This window comes from Pinus tabuliformis, chromosome 1_1 (genome assembly GCF_031772625.1).
Source record: "Pinus tabuliformis cultivar Carrire ecotype Pingquan chromosome 1_1, CPIR1, whole genome shotgun sequence".
NCBI lineage: Eukaryota > Viridiplantae > Streptophyta > Pinopsida > Pinales > Pinaceae > Pinus > Pinus tabuliformis.
Genome location: NC_142297.1, coordinates 509,733,751 through 509,760,881, shown reverse-complemented (window position 1 = coordinate 509,760,881; position 27,131 = coordinate 509,733,751).

Here is a 27,131-nt window from a genome sequence, read left to right as displayed (position 1 = left end):
GATTGTTGGCATTATGACTCAGATTTGGCACTATGACACAGGTGTTGTCCTTGATGGAAACTCACTCAGATGACAGATCACAATTCAAACTCTCAAAATGAAGAAAGAGAGGTATATGCAGGTTCCTCATTGACCAAGGTGCATGTACACGCAGGTTTGCAGACCAAAAGGCATGTATGATGTACACACGCACTTTCACGGAAGGAAAGGCGCGTACATGTTGGAAAACTTAGTTTTGGTCCATGGTATTTGGTTCATGGTATTTTGATCCATGGTATTGGTCCAAGGTATCCTGTCCGAAGTGTTAACCCCAAGTATTTGGTCCAAGGTATTGGTTCTAAGTGGTTTTGGTCCATGGTATTGAGTAAGGCCTAAGACTATAAAAGGAGGAGAAGATCATTAGGCAAAAGCACTCATGTACTGAATATCTAATGAAGAGAAAGATCTAGAATACAGGTTATTGGGTTATGTTGCACAGCTGGATCTGAATCAAGGATGAACCTTAGCACTTGAGGAAGGATAAGATCTAATGATGGGTCAAGATCTTAAAGCTTGAAGTGAAGTATCTTTGTATGTTTTGATCTTTTATCTGAATAACTGGCACATGTTGTAGACTATAAATATGATGATCTGGGTATAACTGAAGTCTGGAATTGTTGTAAAGTTTAAATCATCATTTATAGATCTATACACAGGTTCACCTTAGAAAAGGCGCGTATACACGGTGGTTTTACATATCAAAATAGTGTATACATCTTAAAATTGATTTTCAAATCTGTACGTAGGTTCGCCTTGAGAAAAGTGCATATTCACGTAGGTTTGACACATTGAAGTAGTGTATACCTCATAAAATATTGTTTAGCTACTTTTTGTTGCTGTTACAATGTTCTAGGTTTTGGTTACTATTTCTGGTTACAGCATTCTGAAAAATGATTGATTAATTCAGTTGTGGTTGGTGCAAAGGAGATTGATTGATGTAGATGTATTTGATTTTTGAATGATGTTATTGATGGATCCAATTTGAAAATTTATGAAACGTGGTCCCTGGAAGAAAAGAGAAGGTTGTAGCCTTCTGTAGGTTGGCACCTACGTACTAGTAAACATATCAGCTAGTACAAGAGCTAGGGGGTTGTAGCTCCCTTCCAGGAGAAGCTGGAGAATGAGAGAAGGTTGTAGCCTTCTGCAGGTAGAAGCCTACATATTGGTATAAGACTGCACCAATACAAAAATTGTAAAAGGAAGTTTCTTATTAAAAGCAGATATAGATGATTGCAGCAGGTGGTTTTCACCCAGATTGGGTTTCCACCTTATATCTTTTGTTCATGTGTGTATGATTTTCTGTTCTATTTTACTGCACCTAGTTACTTTTTATATGGTTCTGATGCACTGAGTGAAGATCAACATATGATAAATTAACTGAATCATAAGTTTGTGGGATATATGCTAGTTGCCTTAAATACAGTTTTGTATACATGCAAGTTCCATTAACTGAAGTAGCATATATGAATCTGATTATGGAAATGAAATATTATTGAGTTGCTAATAATGATTCACCCCCCTAGTATTATTTCCAACAAACTTGTGAATGAACTCTTTGAATGCCACGACGACTACGCGCGAGAAGATCGTCGATGCATTCTTAAGTCCAAAAGGCATTATCGTATACTGAAAGCATCCCCACTCTATCGCAAATGTTGTCTTGGTCTTGTCTTCTGGCACAATATTAATCTGATGGTATCTAGAGAACCCATCAATGAATGAATAGGCCTCCTACCCTCTTACATTGTCCAGTACTTCATCTGTGAATGGTGTGGAAAAGGATCATGAACGCAAGCATCGTTGAGCTTCTTGAGATCTACGCAAATTAGTATCTCACACCCTTTTTTCTTTTACTGGACCACCATTTGGCTTACCCAATCAGACTCCTCTACTAGTTCAATAATACCTGCTTCCAACATCTTATCTAACTCCATGAGGACCTTTTCTTTATACTTTGGATTAAGGTGATAAGGCCTTTTCTTAATCAGCTTCGCATTTGGCTTCAAGGTAATATTCATTACACCCAAGTCCCCTATTATTCCTTTTCAAGTCTGAAAACTTTGATACTCATGGAGCAACTCAGCAACCTTATCTACTGTGGCATCATCCCAATAGTCTCCGATCTTCGTAAACTTCGGCTCCGATTCTATGCCAATATTCACTTGTCTAGCCTTTAGTGGCATGCTGATATCTACATTCTCTATTTGTGGTCCCTCAACTTCATGGTGACCTTCTACCTCTTGGATATTAATGTTCCTTGGATCCTCATCTTCTTCTTCAGCAGTCACATTGTAGCACTCCAGCACATGGCGCAACTGGGTGCTCCAATCTGGTTGAATAAAATATAAGGGATCATATGGTATTTTGAAGATCGCTGCCTTGACCTCCTACAATGCCTCATCAATGCATTTGAATCCATCCTCAAAAGTGAATGTCATAAAAAATCTGTATCTCAAAACGTCCCACTCTTAAGTGCCATGGTGGAGCTATGTTTCCAGGTACCAATTCATTGGTATTACATACAAAATATGATAGAATAAATTCACCCACTCAGGTTGTGGCTCAGTTCCATAAACCTCAGTCCTTTTTGCCAAATGGTCATGTGGATCATTCCTCCCATCATATTTCTCTATTAGCCAAACTTTTGGGCGACCAAACCACAACCTCATCATTTTTCTATACTTGCGCCATCCATCAAAATTGTCCTTATGCGTACCCCACCACCTTGCGGGCATAGCGCGTAGTGCCAAATCCAACGTTTGTAAGCGATGCTTCTAGGGTACCTCCCTTTCAAATGCATCCAGGAATTTATCTACATCAGTTAGACCATCATAATAAGGAAAACTTCTTACCTCCGATGATACACAATGCAACAATTTAGTCATCACGTTACAACGCAACATAGACACTTTGTGCAACCTATTCTACCATTGTTCTAATTCCTCATATGAATCTGATGTAAAAGAACTTTCGTGGTCCCATGCAATACATGCATTCGCTGTCGGATTAACCCAATCTTGGTCTCGTGTTGTTATTTTGTAGATCTGGTCCAAATCATCGTTTCTTTCATAATCACAGACCTGTTTAGTATAGCACAGTCCTTCTGCAGGGTCCAATGGTACTACTACGCAGAGTGGTTTCCTTTCAAATGTGTTATCACCAAAATAGGACCCTAATAGGTTGCTAATCAGAATATCTCAGTGTAACTATTTCAAACCAATCTTTTAGCTAAGGCTTATCCTCCTTAGCCTGAGAGGGCTCTCTCAAAGGGTTAATGATATTGATTAAAGATATGGATAGATGGCTAACTCTATGGTTTGCGATTTTATATGTTTATAGGTTGAAAGATGAAGGTTGGACACCATTGGGCTATGGAGTCAAAGTATGTTTTAGTGCCACAGCAAGATCAACTTAAGATGAAGGTCAGGGCATAGAGAGTCTTTATACAACAACAAAACAAAGATACAATGCAAGGCAACACAATTTATAAATACATGAAGGAAGTTAGAGCATCATTGATGAGTTCTAAGTAACATGTATTCATACCAGTACAAGTAAGTGAAAGAGGAAATCCATGAGACAATAGCACATTAAAAACTCTCTTTGAATCCTGAGTAGTGAAGCCAAAACATTCTACCTAGTATGGAAGTCAAGGCATTATAGAGTTCAAGTGCAGAAATGCAAATATAAAATAGTAAAACATAGTTAGTTTATCTATGAAGGAAGTCAGAGCATCATTGATGAGTTATGAGTATCATAAGTAAACACCGTTGCAATGTAAGTATTGGAATATGCCATCAAAACAAGAACATACAAGAACTCTTCATGAATCTTGAGTTTTCTAAGTAGAAAGTCTGCATTAGGTTAAAAATATACACAGTCCGCACATAGAGCAGCAGCTGAGCCAAAAAGTCTCCAACCCTTTGCTAATTTGACCTATTGCTTTATATATAGAATTTACAACATGTATTCTCTCATCCCTCATCAAGAGAATTCTAATTTTCTATGAGTGACACCTATTCTAACCATAAAGCAAACCTTTAAATGCATTTGATAGCTAACTAACAGTCCTAGAGTCCTAATACAATTAGGAGTACAACTCCTTGTTATGACCAAACCACCTTAACTAAACATTGAATGAATTCTTTGATAGCTGCAACCTCATGAGGTCAAATTTGATGAAGCCTCCCACGTTGTCACCTTACTGCTGATTATAGACCCTAGAAATTAGGGAACATGTTTCCCTGTTTTTAGGTTTAGGATCCTTGAAAATTAGCACGTGGGACAGAGCCTTTATCTTCTCATCCATGACATATTTTACGAAATTGAAGGAGGTTTTTGTATTCCATGCTATCTAGAACAAAAAAATCTCTTGGTTTTTAAAACACTTCTCCAGCTATCCAGAATATGTCCTTGAAAAACACGTGTAAAATAGGAAAAATCTGTTCTCTAAAATTAGGGTTTCAAAGAAAGCTTAGTATCTCCCAACTGATAATAATTATGAAGAAAGTGAGATAGGATATTGTAGCTGGAGAGTTGATGAAGAGAAACCTCCTTCATAATTCCAAAAATATCTTTTCTTGTGACCAGAAACGGATCTTGGAAAAAACTACTAAAACCAAAAGACAAAGCTTGGCTTTCAATAGTTTCATAGTGCAAGTTTAACCATAAATTTCTCCCACCTCACAACGAATTTGAAGAAACTAAAAGAGTTTTTTGTATTTCAGTATGTTAGGAAGAAAAGCCTCTTTCAGTTTTCAAACTTGAGTGCTCAGCTGCTCAGGAACCCTTCTGGAAGTTGACTAGTAAAAGCAAAAAACAGAGTCTTTTATACTGAAATAGGCTGCTTCAATGATTTCGTAGCACAAAACTGGTTTTTTACACTATCTGTGCTATGAAAACATGGATTCATAGCTAATTTCAATTTTTTTTTAAAATGGCTAAACATATGACTTTCAAAACATGATGTGGGACCCATAAAGTGTAAAACAAGGGTGTTGAACTTTATTTGATGATGGAAATGAGGCTCTAACCTTATGACTTAGACTCTAAAAACCATAAAAGTGACTTAACCACCATCTAACATTATGACTTAGGAACAAATGTAAACTGTCTAAGTTTTAGAGAATTTTTGGGTGATAATAGAATGACATCATCCACTTCTTCAAATTTGTTACCTCATTCATGTCAATAGCCCAATCAATCCCAAGGAGCGTGGGGTAGGGATTGATGTCATCAAAAATCTTTATCACTTCAAAATCAACCAATGCACTCGGGCCTTCAATATCTACTGTCACTCCATGTAATCTTCCCATGGGGACAATCTTCTTTTGATTTTCCATCCTTAATTGAATTTTAGACCATTGAAGTGCAAGTCTCCCCATTCTTTCCCATGATTGTTTAGGTAATACATTTGCATCCGGCACCAAGTCCATAATAACTTGATCTATTTCATACTCTCCTATTTGCGTAGAGAGCCTCATCTCACACCCTATTGTTGTCTTATGCTTACCGGTTTTTTTGACTACGTGAGGTCCTTCAGGAGCACTTTCTTTACCAACACACTTATTTATCAACTCCTGTAATCCTTTGACGACATTGCTATTGCGTAGTAGCTTCATGCAAGTTTCCAAAAAGGTGGTAAGCATGGAGGGGTCCATTTCTTGAGACAGATTATCCCAACTTCTTGAGGTAGAGGCCTCAGTGAAGCTTTTCTTTGCTTCCATCAACATTTCTTTCACGCGTTCCAAATCAAATTGAACCTCCTTTTCTGGAGCTTTGGGACCCACTCACTTTCTTTAGGTTGCTTTCCTTTATCTTCATCAGTCAACATTCCACTTCACAGCATGATATTCACATTAGGATCCTCTTCGTGGGATTCATCCCTCATCATCTATAGGTTCTAGGTAGGCTTCTGAGAATGCATCCTCTTCTCCTGCATCTTAGCTATTAATATAAGGAAGTCTTCGATCGCATAATCAAACTAAGTACAATATTGGCATGACAGGCATCCCAGGCTCATACATTCCCACACGTATTGTCTTGGCACTCCACAATTGTAACAAATAAATTGTCCCCGACCTCTACTAGGTCCTCCTCCTCCTCGGCCCCATCTGCACCTTGATCCAGAGGCTGAGTTTTTGTCTACATTCGATATGTAGGTATTCTTTCCATCATTCACTCATAACTATGGTAGTTATGCTCATCGTGACCCACCGATTTACAAAGGTTGCAAAAGAGTTGTTGTGGTGTCTGTACAAATTTCTACAGCAAGTGGCAATTGTTTGTTACATGTTTTCTAGCTACCTGAAAGATAGCACACCACAACATAGGCCCTGCTTAAGCATTCGATCTCAGAGGCATTGGCCCTCCTCCTGAAACATACTTTACGAATACAGGGCAATGGTCTTTATCATGCCCCTGGCTCTAACATTTCAGGCACCAAACTTCTTCGTGCACCTCTTGCTGAGTCGCTCTATCCTTATTCAAACTTTTAAACTCTAGGCAAAGATTCTGAAACTCCGTGTGAATCTGCTACACTCCCAAAGAAACGTCTTGAATTGGTGTCTTATGCAATCTCATCACAATTTCCAAGGCTTCAACTTGGGTCCCAATCTTTTGTTGTGACAAAGCAACCCTTAGGTGAGGCAAGAGCAAAGCTACAAACCATTCACGGTGTTTCCCATCCGTAAGATTCATGTTAGCTTCACAGATCTGGCATTTCAATCCTTGATCCAACTCCTAGGGTGTTTTTCCAGGCCTCATCATAATTTCCTTGAATTCAACGACTAATAGTGATTCAGACTTGGGCCTATTGAATTCCTTATTCATCGTCGTCTGAGTGTCTGCTAACAAAGCCATTGGGTTATCGGTGTTGTACATAATGTACCATGTTAGCGTGAAATCTTGTAGAGAAGTGACCAACTACGCTTTCTTCATATAATCATCTGTAGTATTTTGTGTTGTCCACACAACCTTTGCAATGAACAAAAATTGGTCCGGGTCCTCATTTCCCAAGCCCTTGAAAATGGTCAAATTCATCGTATTCGACATATGGAACGGCGACAGAGGTGGTGGCTGAGTGGGCGAAGGTGTATGATGCGAAGGTGAAGGTGGAGGTGGTGTGGATAGATGAGGTATTCGTGTAAACCCTTGCCTTATTAACTAGACAACGCTTTGCAGTGAAGCCTGTGCTACTCCCTCATCGTCGCTCAGATGTGGCTCAATTGGTGGGCTATATTCGGGGCATGTTCTCCCTCTATCACTCAAGAACTTTCCACTTCATGTAGCTCCAAACTTCAAGGTAATGGCATAACCCACTATTCACACAAGAGAATCTTAATCCAAGTATTCAAAGATCTCAAATACTTACCTCGTAGTCCCTTGAAGAAGCACCGCTCTGCTTCACTGTAGTTGACCGAGTGTTATAGAAATATTTGGGCACATCAACCCCAAACTTATATGTTGATGTATTAGGGCTCATCAACCCCTAAAAGAGTTGTTTCATACCCTAAAGGAACATGGTCATCTAAATACATCATTCCCCAAAAGTTCTATCTGAGAAACCATCCAGAAGTTGCCTAAATTGAACCATACTGACTGCTCCACTAGCAAAGTGCGATGCATACTGAATGGTACACTGCCAGGGTGTTATGCATACTGTTTAGGCCTTCTATGTGGTGTGATGGGTGAGGATTGACAAATGTCAGGGACATTTTTCAGTTGATTGTTCATTAAATCTTCCAGAACTTTATCCTATGCCACTTGCCTCTCTGAATTCGCCCAAGGATGAATAAGGGATCTAAGAAATCTCCAATCCCTTCTCTTGTGGAACCTGTTAGCGCTTGGAATTCACCTAGGCTGAGATAGACAAACTCTCAAGGCTACATCAAACCATTTCACCTCGTAGCTAGCCCTACGAGGTATGAGAAGGCTCTCTCGGGTCAGATTTGATAGATCTTATAATATAATAAGCTGACCAATTAGGATCAAAGATATTAGGCTAGTAAATTGATAAGGGGGGTTGATTTAAAGATTTTTTGGGTTTTTGGTGGCAATTGGAGGGAGTGCAATTTAGGGTGCGGGGATTGAGCTCAGTTTTTGCAGGTGGGTCTTTGGGGCAAGGTAGGAGTCTATGCTGATGCCTTTAACTGAAAGAGATGATCAGGGAAGAAAGAAAAGAGGCTAAAGAGGGCAAACAATGAATTCGAATCCTCTCTAGACAGTGGAAAACATAAATTTTAAACAAAATTGAAAGCTGAGCATGGCATGCATGAATTCAAACTTTATCACTTCTTTTGTTTAAATAGCAGCAAGAGATCAAGAAATGGAACACATAAACACACTTACAATAACAGTAGGAGACACACCATCAACATAATAATCCACAAGGATCCACAATGAAGTCTGCAAAACCCTGGCCTTCCTTTTCCTCAAATTGCAGAAAATACAAGTCAAAAATACAATAGCACTTCTCCCTCTAGAGTCCAACCATCAAAATGAGAAAGAGAAGGCATAATATAGAAGGTCAAACCTCTTTCCCCACCTCTAGGGGTCGAGCTCAGCTTCCTAGGAGCTGTTGCAACTAATTCTAAATCAGTCACTAGATAATAGGCCAGCTCAACAACTTACCTCTAAAACTTAGGAAGCTTATCTATGCATTAAATATTCACTATTTACATTAAAGAAGCTTCTAGAAGTGGTAAAGAAGAGTAAAAGTATCTAATGCCATGAAATTTACACAATAATCCATCATTTACATGCCCAAATAGTCAACCAAAGTGAAAATAGTGCTTTTCTGGCCGAACTAGTCAAAAATTGGCAAATCTGGAGGTTTTCGTCGCGCCCCTTTGCAGCTACTTTTGAGTGGGTTCCACTGATCCAAATCAGGTGCAAGATGGCTCATTGGAAAGCTTAGCCTGTCTACTTTCCATCCCAAGTGGAATTTCTAGATTTGGTGTTGATTTGACCCCTCAAAAACCATTTCTCCCAAGGTCACTTTCTGCAACTCAAAAAGTGGGCAGAAAGTCATTTTTAAGGTGTATTTTGAGCTTTTGGAGGCTCAAAACTCAAAATTAGGCTGCCCCCAAGTACTGGTAATTTTTCTTTTTGCATGCCCTTTCCAAAAATGCCAAGTTTTCAAAATTCCGAGCAGTCCTCCAAAATGGTCTCACCCGGGGTGAGACCAAACCGTGGGCAAAACCTGTAAATTGCACAAAAAATTCACAAATGACAAAATTTTCTCCAAATTTCTTGAAATTTGGGCTGGGAGTCCCCAATAAAGTACCATGCTCAGTCAAAGAGGCTTTGACCAAAATTTGGAGTGGATCGGGCGTTTTCCTTCGTTTTTGTGCTTTGGCCAACCGTCCTTGGAGCACCTTCGTTCTCGCCGGTATTTTTGACATTTCTCTCAAACCATGACACCTGTGTAAAAAGTGAAAGAGGTTTTTCTTCCTTGGCATGTTGTGGACAAAAACCTCTCTCAGTTTTTCAAAATTCATCTTTTATTGCTCTGAAGCATCATTTGAGTGAAACTTGTCCCGATGTGTGAAACAAGGGATTTTGTCGAAATGGAGCGAAATGAAGGGGATAGAGGGCTTCTAAATTCTTGGGGAAATTTTTGGGAGTGGGGAGGGATGTTAGGAAGCAGGGGAAAGTGGAATCTCAGAGATTGAGTGAGGGGAAGGGGTCGAAAAGGACAAAACACAGGCCAAACCTAGAAAATTGCCATGTTGTAGCTAGAAACTAGGGTTTGTGCAAAAATGAGGAATTTGGCGGATCTAAGGGATGGGAAGTGTTTGATAAGGTACTTTAAGGATAGGGGAAGGTGTATGAACATCAGGAAACAAGTTTTGCCGGTGATTTGACCATCCAAGAGAAATTGGCTTTCAAAACCCTAGGAGAGGGAAATGACCTTGCCAAGGCACAACTGAAGCATGAACAATGTGTAAAATGACTCATTAGACACTGACATGATAATGACCACCCTACGAATGATGATAGGCTCAGCTGAATGATGATATGGACTGACATTTGGGCAAACCCTAGACCTAATGCCTAGTGACCAAATTTTGCTTGAAGACTCACTGAAATGACAAAATTTGACCTTGACACTTCAAAATCACTTTGTAAGAGCACATTTGATCACTGTAGGAAGGCTGGAAAGACTGACACTAACATTGGCTCCAATGGGGATGGTAGCTCCTTGGAGGTGCCAAGAACCTCAGACCTCTGGGAGAGCAGACCAGTGCTTGCAACCATTGGGCGATGGAGTCATTATTTCGGCAAACAACACAAGACTTTGACTCATTTATTGAATGAAAAGTTGACTAAAAACTGACTGAAACTTGACTCAAACCAACTCGATGACAAACTGAAATAACTTGAAAAAACTCACTCAACAGACCAAACACAAATGACTCATGACTTGACTTAAAACAAAACTTACAAAGCTTATGAAGGGCAGCAGTCCATCAAGATTTGAAATCATGATGACAACCACCTGTGTTTCTTACAAGACAAAATACCATCAAACTATATCAAAATGCCAATGCAACCAATCAAGCAGATGCCTTCTTGATTGATTCTTCTTATCAGATCTTCTGGTCAGCATTACAAACCTATCCCTGGGCATCCAAAAACATAGCTGACCGTGATCTCCTTCATCACTGAACACTGCAATAAACACTATCACTGCTGGCTGCAACAAACTTGCTAGAGGATCGTGAAAAACATGAAGATTTACCATTGCCACCTCCTGCTGAAAGAACAAGGTATCCTTTGCTTCAAATTCTGATATGCTTTCATCATGTGCTTCGGAAAGAGTATGTTCCTGGTCCTCAAAAAATTCTGAACAAGTAGATGAGTAGATCTCCTCTTGAAATAACATTTCAAAACATGAAACATATGAAGAATAATCTGAAATGGAATCCTGAATGCTATGATCTTCTGTAGTCTGAATGTGTTGTAGGTCATTCTTAAACAAAAAACAATCCTCAAGATAATCAAACATGACAGCCTTATCTTTTTGCTGATCTACAAAACTGAGTACAAGACAGTCATCATTTGCAAAAGAGGAAGAAGTTTCACCAACACTTTCCTGACTATGTGTGCACTGCAAATCTGTTGCTGTAGCATGACCTTTCAAAAGCTGTTCTATCTCCTCTTCAGACAAAGGAGACAATGGCTTTTGTTTCCCTTTGCTCAAACAAGTCTTGTCTTCTTGAAATAACATTTCAAAACATGAAAAATCTGAATGACAGTCCTGATCTTCTGAAACTTGGAAACATTGTTGATCATCTTCATATGACATGGCAATCAAACTATCCAAAGTATGATTGAAAGAAGAGTTTTCACTTACTTGAACAAAGATCTCATCTTGTTTTTCATGAGCTGGCTGAATTACCTCCTCACAAAGGCTTTGGTCAATAGCTTTGTCTTCTTTATTCCGGATGACCTCAACAACAAAACTTTTCGGATTCAACACAAGGTATGCTTGGTTATCACAATCTGAATCCAGAACTGAAGTAGCTGTCCCACATTCTCCAATATGCATGTTGTCCTCTTCCGTGAGCAGATCTGAAACAAGCTCTTCTCTTTCATCATTTTCAGCCATATGGCCATTTTCAACCTGCTGATCTTGACAAGTATCTAAGATTTCTGTGTGCTGCTGAAACGGATTTTCATACAAGGCTTCCATGATCTCTTCATCCATGAAATTGTCATCTTCATAAAACTTTTCAAGGCTTTCAATAAAATTATGTGCATGCTTGCAACAGTCTTGAACTAAATTTAATGATGGATAAGAGTCCTTATATCGCCCAATGAACATAACATGAAAATCCTTTAAACAATAAATACAAGCAGGCGGCAAACTTTCATACCATGATTGGGCTTTACCTTCCAGAGTGGCCAAGAATATCTTCATCAAGCAATCTTCAGGAAAATCGATCTTGAATTTGCGAATATGCATATGAAATCTTACCAGATGTAGAGCAGCATCCTTCTTACCATCATCATTAAATATAGGCAAATTCCTTGACCAATCTACCTTCGGAATTTTATTCGGAAAACCTGGAATGTGATCTCGGCTCAATGGAGCATATCTTCTTGAAATCTGATCCATCTTGAAAATCTCAAAGCCACTGATCTATCTGCAGTGAAGTCACCATGAAGCATAGGTTGCTGGATTCTTCAGTGAAAGGAGTCGCCAAGTGAATGATTTCAGCCTTTCAAGTGTCTGATCGTTGTCCACTATCAACAATCAGATCTGAACTTGATATATGTACTGGGGTAAAGTGTCAATGAAGTGAGGGTTTCAAAAGCTCACGGAGATTGACTGAAGCAGCGTTTATCTACTAACACTGATGTAAAACAAGAGCGTTTTCGAAGGCTTCTGGCGTAACTTCAGGCTCCGTCTAAGACTTATGAAACAAACACATCAACCCACAAACAAGTTTGTTCTCCCCAGTATGGTCGCCAATATGTTAGCGCTTGGAATTCACCTAGGCTGAGATAGACAAACTCTCAAGGCTACATCAAACCATTTCACCTCGTAGCTAGCCCTACGAGGTATGAGAAGGCTCTCTCGGGTCAGATTTGATAGATCTTATAATATAATAAGCTGACCAATTAGGATCAAAGATATTAGGCTAGTAAATTGATAAGGGGGGTTGATTTAAAGATTTTTTGGGTTTTTGGTGGCAATTGGAGGGAGTGCAATTTAGGGTGTGGGGATTGAGCTCAGTTTTTGCAGGTGGGTCTTTGGGGCAAGGTAGGAGTCTATGCTGATGCCTTTAACTGAAAGAGATGATCAGGGAAGAAAGAAAAGAGGCTAAAGAGGGCAAACAATGAATTCGAATCCTCTCTAGACAGTGGAAAACATAAATTTTAAACAAAATTGAAAGCTGAGCATGGCATGCATGAATTCAAACTTTATCACTTTTTTTGTTTAAATAGCAGCAAGAGATCAAGAAATGGAACACATAAACACACTTACAATAACAGTAGGAGACACACCATCAACATAATAATCCACAAGAATCCACAATGAAGTCTGCAAAACCCTGGCCTTCCTTTTCCTCAAATTGCAGAAAATACAAGTCAAAAATACAATAGCACTTCTCCCTCTAGAGTCCAACCATCAAAATGAGAAAGAGAAGGCATAATATAGAAGGTCAAACCTCTTTCCCCACCTCTAGGGGTCGAGCTCAGCTTCCTAGGAGCTGTTGCAACTAATTCTAAATCAGTCACTAGATAATAGGCCAGCTCAACAACTTACCTCTAAAACTTAGGAAGCTTATCTATGCATTAAATATTCACTATTTACATTAAAGAAGCTTCTAGAAGTGGTAAAGAAGAGTAAAAGTATCTAATGCCATGAAATTTACACAATAATCCATCATTTACATGCCCAAATAGTCAACCAAAGTGAAAATAGTGCTTTTCTGGCCGAACTAGTCAAAAATTGGCAAATCTGGAGGTTTTGGTCGCGCCCCTTTGCAGCTACTTTTGAGTGGGTTCCACTGATCCAAATCAGGTGCAAGATGGCTCATTGGAAAGCTTAGCCTGTCTACTTTCCATCCCAAGTGGAATTTCTAGATTTGGTGTTGATTTGACCCCTCAAAAACCATTTCTCCCAAGGTCACTTTCTGCAACTCAAAAAGTGGGCAGAAAGTCATTTTTAAGGTGTATTTTGAGCTTTTGGAGGCTCAAAACTCAAAATTAGGCTGCCCCCAAGTACTGGTAATTTTTCTTTTTGCATGCCCTTTCCAAAAATTCCAAGTTTTCAAAATTCCGAGCAGTCCTCCAAAATGGTCTCACCCGGGGTGAGACCAAACCGTGGGCAAAACCTGTAAATTGCACAAAAAATTCACAAATGACAAAATTTTCTCCAAATTTCTTGAAATTTGGGCTGGGAGTCCCCAATAAAGTACCATGCTCAGTAAAAGAGGCTTTGACCAAAATTTGGAGTGGATCGGGCGTTTTCCTTCGTTTTTGTGCTTTGGCCAACCGTCCTTGGAGCACCTTCGTTCTCGCCGGTATTTTTGACATTTCTCTCAAACCATGACACCTGTGTAAAAAGTGAAAGAGGTTTTTCTTCCTTGGCATGTTGTGGACAAAAACCTCTCTCAGTTTTACAAAATTCATCTTTTATTGCTCTGAAGCATCATTTGAGTGAAACTTGTCCCGATGTGTGAAACAAGGGATTTTGTCGAAATGGAGCGAAATGAAGGGGATAGAGGGCTTCTAAATTCTTGGGGAAATTTTTGGGAGTGGGGAGGGATGTTAGGAAGCAGGGGAAAGTGGAATCTCAGAGATTGAGTGAGGGGAAGGGGTCGAAAAGGACAAAACACAGGCCAAACCTAGAAAATTGCCATGTTGTAGCTAGAAACTAGGGTTTGTGCAAAAATGAGGAATTTGGCGGATCTAAGGGATGGGAAGTGTTTGATAAGGTACTTTAAGGATAGGGGAAGGTGTATGAACATCAGGAAACAAGTTTTGCCGGTGATTTGACCATCCAAGAGAAATTGGCTTTCAAAACCCTAGGAGAGGGAAATGACCTTGCCAAGGCACAACTGAAGCATGAACAATGTGTAAAATGACTCATTAGACACTGACATGATAATGACCACCCTACGAATGATGATAGGCTCAGCTGAATGATGATATGGACTGACATTTGGGCAAACCATAGACCTAATGCCTAGTGACCAAATTTTGCTTGAAGACTCACTGAAATGACAAAATTTGACCTTAACACTTCAAAATCACTTTGTAAGAGCACATTTGATCACTGTAGGAAGGCTGGAAAGACTGACACTAACAGAACCCATTGCAACAAGTGGAATGACACTAATCAAACCCCATGGATGACTCACACCCTTGCACACATCTATAAATGGATCCCTCATTTAAGAGATTTGGGGGCTGGAATGTTGTGAGTTGCAAGGAAGTGTTGATAGTTTGTAATTGAGGAAGGAGCATTGTATTGTTAGAGTGATCTTGCTATTTCATGAGGTGAAGAAGGATTGAAGCTGGGAGGATGATGCTGGATCAGACAACTGGGTTGTAATTCTCCCTTCTATTAATAAATTTCTTCAAGTTTTCTTCCATATGATTGTGCAATTGTGAATTTTATCATTTGTGAATGCTATCATTTGTTAATTATATATCTGATTATATAATGTTTATGTTGTAATAGATCATGATGCTTTGACGGTTCTTTGTTGTTCTACTTGTGTAGGTACTCTCCAAGCGTGTTAAGTACGAGGAGGAGTTGCAGGCTCTGTCAAAGGGGAGAGAGATCAAGCAAGGGATTAAGCGGAAGTTCCAGGTTGGTTCCATTATCTTTCTCTTATCTGTTACACGTAGAAGAAATCATTGAATTACTTTAAACTGTTGTTTCTAGGGTAGCTGCCAAACCTAGAGGGCTAGCATTCTTTAGGAATACTAGTTTTCCCATAAACAAATTGGCAACTCCGCTAGGGAATGAATAGATGTTTGTTTGTTGTTATTGTTTGTTTTATAAACTATAGACAGAGCCTGAAGTCAGCCAGGTAGCCTTCGAACTTCTCTTGCTCTGTAATTGCATTGTAGATGAATGCTGCTTCAGTCAATCTCTGGTTTAGTTTATGAATTAAACATTTGACTTACAAGCACATCTAGATTCCCTTTTGGTAGCTCAGTAACCTCCCAAGACATTCCTTCATACTTTTCTCTTTACTGTTCATCAAAACCCAGCTTAACTCACTGAAAACAGCTGCACATCTGAGCCAAAACCCATTTCAGTTGCATTTCCTAGACCATCGTACTGTCTTCCACTCTAACTCAGTATTCAGTGCACCTCCCGAGTGTAGTAAGTGTGATGCATCTCTGTTTCTATGAAGCCCAGGTTCGATGATTGACTGAACTCTTTTTCCATTCTAGAAATTGAGGGTTTTTAACCTTGTTTTCAGTTTTGTTTGGTTGTTTTGCTGCAAATGAACAATGCCTCTTTACTGAAAATTACTTTCATCACTTAGATCAGCCTCAATTACATTAGGATTAGTGAATGTTTTTGTGTGTTTGTTCATCATTTACAATCCCTTGTCGAAAAGTTGTTTAAATCGTTTTGTCGCTTTGATACAAAAAGTGTCATAATTGTCATTTTGTGTCGAAAAGAGAAGTGCCATCAATTCTTCCTTCCCTTGATAATCGATTGCACTTTTCTTCATGTATTTGGTTTGATTTTTTTATATTCAAAGTTTCGAAAGCATTTTTATTCAAAATTGAAAAGTGTCATTGAGTCTTCCTTTCTCTTTTGAAGAAGAAATTGTCGAAATTGTCATTTTGAGTAAAATATTTCATATCTTTATTGCATTTAGTTTTCCTTTTTGGCATTTTTCATATTAAGGAGAACGAAAACAAATACATGCATTTTCATTTATCATTTTTAGATTTGTGTGCAAAAATATGATTTAGGGAAATGCACTAGTGTGTGATCTTTCCTCTTTGCTTAAAAGCACTGTTATTTTCTTTGCCTAGTAGTTAGGATTTTCATTGCTCAAAATAAACAAAGATTGTTTATCATTGTAGATTGCATTTTAGGAATTTCAGATCATCATCACATAGTGAACCATTGAAAGGAAAACTCTAAGAAAGATTAACTTTAAAATAAATTTCAATGAACCTAACAATGCTTTGGAACTTAACACAACATATCTAGAGGTCTAGGCTAGAGATGTGTTCTGGCGTCATTAAAACTAGTGGCTATCGTTTTCATTGAAGGTTGGGTGATTCCTCCTCCTTGATATGACAAGTGCTAGCATGGACTTGTGCTCCCCGTATTGTCGCGTATATATTGGGAGACCACAATAGGCTTATATCCTTTTTCCATAGGAAACTGAGTCTGTCACCTTATCAATCGCAATGCACTGAACACAACATTCGGGAAGATTGACTGCCATACATAAGTCCTTAGTAATTTCTTTTTAATTTATCACCAAGGTGTATATTGTAGTTTTGCGATTGGTTTGGTAATCCCTCTATCTAGATTTTCCAGAGTAGTCACTTTTGTTCCTTTTTGACTCTTTAAAAGAAAAGGTCCATCTAAGCACTTGTCCTTTCAGGTTCATTAAAAATCGAAGGAGACTAGAGTCATCTTTAGCTTTTTCTCGACTCTTAAAAACTAAAAAAAAAAGGTTGTGTCAAAATGTCATTAAAATTAATTGAATTCAGAATAACATCCCTGTTCCTTAGTGGTCTTAGGTTGAAATATATGGAGACAAATACAGAGTCCAGCAATGAAGGAATCCCTTTTGAAGGGAATCCTAGTCGTTTTCCTTCCTTTGGAAATATTGGTGCTCCTTATATGGCTACATTATCCCTTCTAGGACTTACCATTGGCCTACCAGTATGGCTGTTTTCAACTTCTTTGGTTCAAAATGGGAGTATACTTTCAACTGAACAAAATCAACCTCCATTTGATCCTAAAGTTGACCCTTCGCCTTCTTCCTCATTTATTTCTCCCTCCCCTTCTTCCTCTTCGCTTGGTGAAAATAGTGATACTAGTAACCAGGTGGCTAAGAAGAAGAAGAAAGGGTAGGAGAAGAAGAAGAAGCCAATTCAACAAGGGGGAAACCAAGCAACCATTGCTCAGAATTCAACATCTGATGAAAATATGCCCATTAAGTTTCCCAAAGCCAAATATCCATGCATAATTTGTCCAGGAGACCATTTTCATCGAGATTGTCCCTACTTTCCTCGGATCTTGAAAGAATGGTCTTCCCGTTCGCACAATCCCATGTCATCAACCTCTGGGGATCATGTTGGTAACATACCATCAACTAGTGATAGTAAAGTTCATGGATAGAAAGGAAAAGTCAAGATTCCATGTAGGTTATGTGAAGGTAACCATTCCCTTCACCTTTGCCCCTTTTTGGATGAAGCCAAAAGAGTGTTGGATAACTGTCCTGCTTCACCACAACAACTTCCATCTGGTTACAGGAAACTCTCCCTAAGTCCTTCACTAGTTGAAGAACCAACAGACTTAAATCAACCATCGATCAAAACCACTCTCTCTGAAAGTGAATCCATACCCAACCAAAATCAACAGGTCGAGGTAGCAGTTGACCCAATTTCACCTTCAGCTAATCGTACCTTTCCTGAAGAGAGTGAAAATGATATCATTCAAGTTCTTTTCGTTACTTTGGATTCTAACGACCTTGGAGGAAATCTACCTGTTCCATCAAGACGGGAGGAAAATCCTCCAGTTCTTGTAACTCAAGGGGCCAATTCTTTTGTTTCTTCGGTACCTGTTTTACATGACTAGGGCACAGTGGATGCATTAAGGAACTACAGCTTACTGGTGTTTATTCCATTCGAAACCCAGCTATTTATCGCATATTCCTAAGAGTTAGGATTTTGTAAAGACATTTTGATTCCATTCAATATAAACACATTTCCAGGAACTTAAACACATTGACTAATTCATTAGCAAACTATGTGTTAAATAGACATTTGCAACATTTGTAAAGAAAGAATTTCACATCAACATTTGCATTAAGATTTCATTACTTAGCCAAAATAAAACTCCAAAAATCAAAAGTATATAGCTGTTTATAGTTTTTACAAAATGTTTTGTGTCCAAGAAAAAATCAGTCATCTGACCAAGAAACTCAAAAGGGATGTAGAAAACATCCTAGACTAGTGATGCTGGTGATAGCATGTCACCGCCTGTGCTATCATGTGCAGGAGCCTAGTTCAATGACTCGGTACACCAGTAGTATGACGTTGTAACCTCAAAGGTAACTCATCGGCCCTGACATCCTGAATACCGAGAGTGAGGCCCTCAATCTGATCCTGCAACACTACCAGGGTCTTTGATATGTGCAGATCCCAAAAGACAACCCTCCCTACAACCTCTCCTACTGAAGCGTCATCTGCCTCCTGTGGGTGTGCCACTAGTCGCACTGGTCCAATATCTACACACACATATGAGTTTATTTAGTCTTGATAACATCAAAAACACATAAACATTATAAAACTAAAAAAACAAAGATGTGGTCAAATCATTTTACCTATAGCACTCCACTACTCACCAGCTGGTTAATCCAAATCTGGATCACCTCGGAAATCCTTCCCGACATATGGATACTCCGCAAACACCATCTCCTGGCGGTTGAACCACTCGAAAAAGGCATATGAGAAGGAGATCTGTGACTGTCCAGCATGTCTAGCCATAAGATCGACCCTTCTATGCATCCGTGGTTCCCTCAGTGCTGGCAATCCTAGTGAAATGTTTTGAGGTTGCATCAGTGGGATTCTTTCCAAAGCAAAAGCAGTCAATATGGATCCGTAACCAAAATTCTTGGTTCTTCCATTCTTTACTTTGGACATTTTTTCTTTTACGACAGGAAGTATCGCCTCACACCAATTGAACACCTTCGCTTCCAGGCATTCCAGGGCATATTGCATGTAAGATATTTTCGCTAAATTTAAGGTCGTGTTGCCAGCCAATCTAGCAAAGGTAAATAGAATGGTCCTCAAAGGTCAATTAGTAACATCCTGGATATTTATCTTACCATCTCTATTGGGTTAAGATCCATCTCTGCAGAACTAACAAATGTAATCTTTCACAAATTCACCCCCACGAGCAAATCCTGATAGTGAAATATGGGCACCACGCCTCGACAAACCCGTCAAAAAGTAAATATCCTTACCCGTGAAAGGAATAGATTTGCCTCTGATCTGGAATAGCTAGTCAACGGCATCCCAAGCATTGAGAAGATATTGCAACAAACTGATATGTTACCTCATGTTGGACAGGCAGAAAAACTTCAATAAGCCATAGTTTCTTAATGCATCCACTGTGCCCTGGTCATGTAAAGCAATCATATCCTCCTCTTCATGTTCTCATGCACGCCATGTGACAACCATCTTGATCCAACAAATATCTAAAATACAAACAATAGATGAGTTAGGATCCATTTTTGAGCAAAAATAGGTAAAAATTTGATTGAAAAACATTGTGTAATGTTTCTCTTCTGCGCCCATTGCACCCTGCCTTTGAGCAAGGTGAAATGCATATTGACTGGCCTATTGATAGGTTAGTATGCATTGCACTTTTCGATACTAGCTAGGTGCAATGATTGAAGTACGAAATCTTTGAACCCCAGGGGCCCAAAAAAGTGGAAAATATTTCTTAGAATCAAGAAAAGATGGAATGAAAATGAAGAGCTCAAGGATAGCCCCTACCTGGTCTAGACGACGCGGAAAATAGTCCACAAGATCTACCGAAATCGATTGGTGAAATTTGAAGGGGGAACCTGCTCCAGAGCTCCAAAATCAAAAATTTGAAAAGAAATGATGAAAGTGAAAGGTAAAACTACTTTTTTATGTTTACTATTCATGTACTTCAAGTAAAATGTGAGTTTTGATTCATATATATGAATTTCTAATCAATTTGATGGATTTTTGAGCAAGTCGAACGACTGATGAAAGAATTTGATGTGCTAAATAGTGAATTGAACATCTTGGACCACCATTCAAGCATAGTTTCTTCGTTTCGATCTTGTGTAAAAATGAAACTGAAGCCAAGCATAATTGTTTCATTTCGAGCTTGTGAAAACATGAAACCGAATCCAAGCATAAGTTACCCATGGTTCAAGCTTGTCTAAAAATGAACCCATTCTCAAATTTTAACCCTTGTGATTGCCATTCTATCAGCCTTTCGAGCCTTGGTTGTGTACATCCCATTGCCACCATCCCTTTGGCCGATCATACACTTTCACTTGGTTGTTTTACCCTTTTTGAGGAACAATTGCAATGAGTGGTCTTGTTAGCTAGCCTCTTCACATAAATCAACACATTCTGAAAAGTTCCAAAATCACCGGAACCAATTGCTACCCTAGACACCACTCATTTCTCAAAATAGAGTCCTCTTTAAACCCTTTTCAGACTCGTTAAATATGAAAATATTGTCGATCGTTTGTCTTTTCCAGCTCATTAAAGTATTGGAAATGTCATCCCTCCTGTATTATTTTATCCTTTTTTGGACCTGAGGGATTAATTTACGAAAAAGAACTTATGGAGTTTCCTTTTTGTCCCTTTTCAAACTATTTAAACATGAAAAGGATTGAGTTATCCTTGTCATTAAACTCGTTAAAACAATAGCAATAAACTTTTCCATCTAGACGAGACCGAGTTTCATTGTCGCTAGACTCGTTAAAACATTAATAACAGCAATTGTGCTCGAAGGGAAAATTATAGAACAAGCATATGCTATCCTCCTCAAGATTGAAAAAAATAAAGAGGTACTGGTCAGCAATGATCGGGGAAAATGGGGAAGAAAACTTGAAGAATTTATAGTAGCAAGTCGCTCTTGAACATGACACTTTCACTTCATCACTATTATTGAGTTGGGTTGGGTTATTCCATTCACCGGTCATCTCACCATTGGTCTTTCATATCATCCATCTTTTGGGGTTAACGCTACCAATTCATCTCAGTGTCGCCGACATGTTCAAGAGAATTCATTCAGTTGAGAAACCACCATCCAGTTAATGTCTCATCCACTGCAATACCTCTAACCTTCATTTTTTTTTTATGACAGCCATTCTTGAACCTTGTGTCGTCAGTTCAGTTTTTCACTTCCAGAAAATCATTTGCTTCGTTTCATGTCATAGATGTGGGATACATCAAGGCCCCCTTATGACGAGTCACTTCTTATCGACATCAGCTCATTATCCAAGAATTTGACATAGAAACAACCCTTTCAGTGCTTTGGAGCTTGCATACATCAATGGCAAGTTTATCACTTCCAGCAATAGGTTGACATCAATGGCCTTCGACCGAAAGATTTTGCGTGGTGTTCGACATCAGATCATGTATTCACTGTTATGAAACCAGCTCACAAAAAGATAGAAAAGATAGATCAATGCCTTAGAATTCAGCCTCTTCGAGCGGGAAACCTTCTTCACATTACACAAATGAATGATTCTTTTATGATTCAAATGACAAAACCTCCTTTCTATATATAGGAGTCTAAGGAGTCACAATATAACCCAGCCAACTTAACAATAATAATATAAAGGCACAAAAATAACAATAGAGGGATTCTATAGGGCACAGTAATAACAATACGAGGACAATAGGGGCACAACAATATTAATAAGGGATACAGCTACAGTAGTAATGGGGTAATCACTAGTATCATAGGGACCTAAAATGCCCCTCTCCTTAAAAAAAGTGTTGTCCTCAACACTTGAGTAGTTCTGGATGTTTTTGTATAAAATCCTCATCCTCCCATGTGGAATCTTTAGCGGATAAGTTCTTCCACTTGATGAGATACTCCGAAATTGATCGATTTCGTAGCTATCGAGTTCTTGTTTCTGTGACTGCTTCTAGTTCCAATATAATTTTTCCTTCCTCGTGAAGTTTTGGCAATATTGTTTGAATTGGGAGCTTGTTGCTTATAACCTTCTTTGAACATGAAACATGGAAAGCTGGGTGCACTCGAGAAGCTACAGGAAGCTCCAATTTGTATGCCATAGTACCAATCTTTTGCAACACCTTGTGCGGACCATAATACTTTGGTGATAATTTATTATCCTTGTTAGCTTGCTTGTAGTCGTAGGAATACCCAATCACCTACATCAAAACTTCTTTCGTTGCGATATTGATCTGCCTGTTGTTTCATTCTATTCTGCGCCAACATGAGGTTATCCTTTAAGAGTTGGAGGACTTGTTGTTGATGCTCGATGTGATGTTCCACTGCTTGAACCTTAGAATTTTCTCTTAAATATGATGTGATGGATGGTGGTTGATATCCATAAAGTGCCATAAATTAGGTCATTTTTGTTGCTATATGGAAGGAAGTGTTATACCACCATTCAGCCAAAGGCAACCATTTGACCCATTGTGTCTATTTATCATATACAAAGAAACGAAGATATCCTTCCAAACATTTGTTTACTATCTCAGTTTGCCCATCAGATTGAGGATGATAAGATGAGCTATGAGCTAACTGAGTACTGAGACAAGAAAATAATTCTGTCCAAAAATTTCCAGTGAAAATGGGATCTCTGTCACTTATAATAATCTTTGGGTTTCCATGTAGCTTTTGAATTGTTTCCATAAATGTAGTAGAAACTATACTGGCTTTAAATGGATGCGATAATGCACAAAAGTGTGCATACTTGGTAAGTTTGTCAACTACCACCATGATGACACTATTTCCCTCAGACTTGGGTAAACTTGTGATAAAATCCATTGAAACCTCCTCCCAATGTTGGCTTGGAATGGATAAAGGTTGTAAGAGACCATGGGTCTTAATTGTTTCAACTTTATTTTGTTGGCAAACCAAACATTCTGCCACAAACTTTTGAATATCCGATTTAAGGCCATCCCAAAAAAATTCCTTCTTAACCCTATGGTAAGTTTTTAGAAATCCTGAGTGCCCTCTTAAGGGAGAAGTGTGCAATTCCATAAGAATCTTTTGTTTGAGTTGGGAATTCTTACAAAGGTATAAGTGATATTTGTACCATAACGAATCATTTTGCCAGCTAAATGTATCAGATGTACTAGAATCTTGTTGTAACTTCCGAACAAGTGCCCACACTTCTTCACCATTTTTCCATTCCTCCCTTGATTCGTTTATCCAATCTGGTTGGATAATAGAAATGGCGCACAACAATGCTTCCACATCCTCATCCTTTCTTGAGAGTGCATCTGCCACCACATTTTGCTTCCCTTTTTTGTAGATGATTTCAAAGTCATAACCCAACATCTTTATGACCCACTTTTGTTGCTCTTCAGAGGATAACCTTTGTTCTAAAAAGTATTTAAGGTTATCATGATCCGTTTTTACCTTGAAGTGTCTTCCCATTAGGTAGCGTTGCCATGAAAATGCATATTTCTTCAATAATGTTGTTAGAGGTGCTGCTATTCTCCCATAATTCTTAACAAACCTGCAATATTACCCTGTCAACTCGAGAAATCCTTGCATATGTTTTATGTATGTGGGGATTTTCCATTCCTTAATGGCTTTAATTTTTCTAGGGTCTACCTTAACTCCTTCATGAGATATAATATGACCCAGATATTCCACCTCTTGTACTCCAAAGAAACATTTGGATCTTTTTGCATATAATTGTTTCTCCTCCAATAGTTGTAGCACCCTGTCAACATGTTCAACATGATCTTTCCAAGGCTTACTGTAGATTAGTATATCATCAAAAAATACTAACACAAATTTTCTAAGGAAGGATTTGAAAATGGAATTCATCAAACCTTGAAATGTAGAAGGTGCATTGATAAGGCCAAAAGGCATGACCAAAAATTCATAATGACCCTCATGAGTTCTAAATGATGTTTTTGGAATGTCTTCAGTCTTCATTCTGATTTGATGATATCCTAAATGAAGATCCAACTTGGTGAAGTAAATTGATCCATGCAATTCATCCAGTAATTCATCAATGACAAGAATGGGAAACTTATCTTTAATAGTGAGCTTGTTGAGCTCCCTATAATTCGGACACATGCACCATGATCCATTCTTCTTGTGCACCAATGCTACTGGAGCAGAGAAAGAACTTTGACTAGGTTGAATTAGACCATACAAACTGATTTTGTTCCAAATATAAAGTTGCAATACATACCTTTTGTGTGTTTTTCACATTATTGAGATTGAAAAATTGTTCCATCTGTAATATCCATGTTGCAGGATCCCTGCCATCAAACTTCCTCATATCGATTTTTGGAATATGGTTGGTATTCGATCCAACATTAGAGTCTACGCACTCATGATTAACATTTCTTTTTTTCGCATCGTGAGTTTCCTTTACTACCCTTTCACCATTAGTGAGTATTTCTTGTAGAAAATTTGCCAAATCTGTTGTCAAATCTTCCATGCCTGTCTTCAAATATGTCTTCAAATATATCTTCAAATCATCCATCTTAGCTTCCACGCCATTCATCTTAGCTTCCACGCCCTTTATCTTAGATTCCATGCCATTTATCTTAGCTTTTGTTAGTTTTTGTGAGAGTGAAATTTTTTGCACTTGGTCTTGTAATTTTGATATATCATGTAGCATTTCTTCCTCTTCTTCATGAGTCATGCTAGAGCTTTTAGGTTGCTTTCTAGGTGTTTGAATTTTCTTTTCTCAGGGCATCAGTTACCGCTAATAATTCTCTACTATGTCCTTTGAATTCCTTCAAAATAATTTTTCAAACCAAGATTACGCAAAAATTTAAAAAAATCTACACACATTTTTTCACTTTGTAGGAGCCCAATATTGCCTTTGATGTATCTCTGTAATTTCAGATCATCCAGTTCTGAAATTAAGATCTATAGTATCCCTCTGTGTCCTATTTCTAATGCCACTAGTCTAATCCAAATTGGATTCTCCAAGGAACAGTTATGCCAAATCTCCCACAATGACTTGATTATAGACTAGTTTAGTAGAGCGAACTTGTATGACGTGCCACGTGTCCCTGTTTCGACCTTTGGCTCTAAAAAATATATACAAGAAAATAAAGTCCATCCTATTTCTTTACATTCTTACGAAATTTCAATCTGATTCTTAGAGAGAAAGTTATGACGATTTTTCCCAGGTCACCTGTTTGGAATGTAATTCAGAAGTCTGAAAAAAGACCAACTTCCTTAGATCATATCTCCACAAATATAGCACAAAAATCTCTAAAATTTGGACTCGAGGTTTAGTGCAATTTCATCTCAAATGGGTTTTTTTTTCTTCTTTTGAAACATTGCAGAATAAAAGTTATAGTGAAAATTCCACGATGACCTATTTGGAGCAGCGAAACCCTAGAATCCAAAGCTCTAATACCAAATGTTATGAAACCACCTCACAAAAAGATAGAAAAGATAGATCAACACCTTAGAATTCAACCTCTTCGAGGGGGAAACCTCGTTTACATTATACAAATGAATGATTTTTTTATGATTCAAATGACAAAACCTCCTTTCTATATATAGGAGTCTAAGGAGTCACAATATAATCCAGCTGACCTAACAATAATAATATAAAGGCACAAAAATAAAAATAGAGGGATTCTATGGGGCATAGTAATAAAAATATGGGGACAATAGGGGCATACCAATATTAATAAGGGATACAACTACAATAGTAATGGGGTAATCACTAGTATTATAGGGACCTACATTCACACCACATAAATTGTACTATAGTACCTTGAGGGTCATTATCATTATTGGTGATTCCTCTCACGTCTGTTAACAACTCACATCATTGGATGGTAGTCAGGTGATGTCTTTCCATGTTTGACTTTACAACATCTCTTCACATGAATTGACTTGTACATCGAGTGAAGATTGGATGAGTTTGAAGACCCCGGACTAGTTTCATCCATCCAGGTTGCGATATATTCAGGCATATAAAAACATCAAATGTACAAGGACTCTACACAGATGGTCATCCTAACCATGGATGATGACTCTATATCTAAAGATTCAATAGTCTATATTTGCAGACGGCTATCTGATCTATGTACATGAAATGAATTTATAAAGTTGAACATGGGAATGCCTCCCTCAGCTAGATCATGAAAATTATATTATGATGATGTATTGTATTGTAACTTATGTAGGTCACCTTCCAGTTCAAAACTTCGGATCCTCAGGATAAAGCATTTCACCCTACATCAATATTTACGACTTCATACTTTAGGGGGCAACTGTTATAGACATATTTGGGCACATCAGCCCCAAACTTATATGTCGATGTATTATGGCTCATCAACCCCTAAAATAGTTGTTTCATACCCTAAAGGAACATAGTCATCTAAATACGTCATTCCCCAAAAGTGCCAGGGTGCGATGCATACTGTTTAGGCCTTCTATAGGGTGCGATGGGTGAGGATGGACAAATGTCGGGGACATTTGTCAGTTGATTGTTCATGAAATATTCCAAAACTTTCTCCTATGCCACTTGCCTCTCTAAATTCGCCCAAGGATGAATAAGGGATCTAAGAAATCTCTAATCCCTTCTCTTGTGGAACCCATTGTAAACAATTGGAATGACACTAATCAAACCCCATGGATGACTCACACCCTTACACACATCTATAAATGG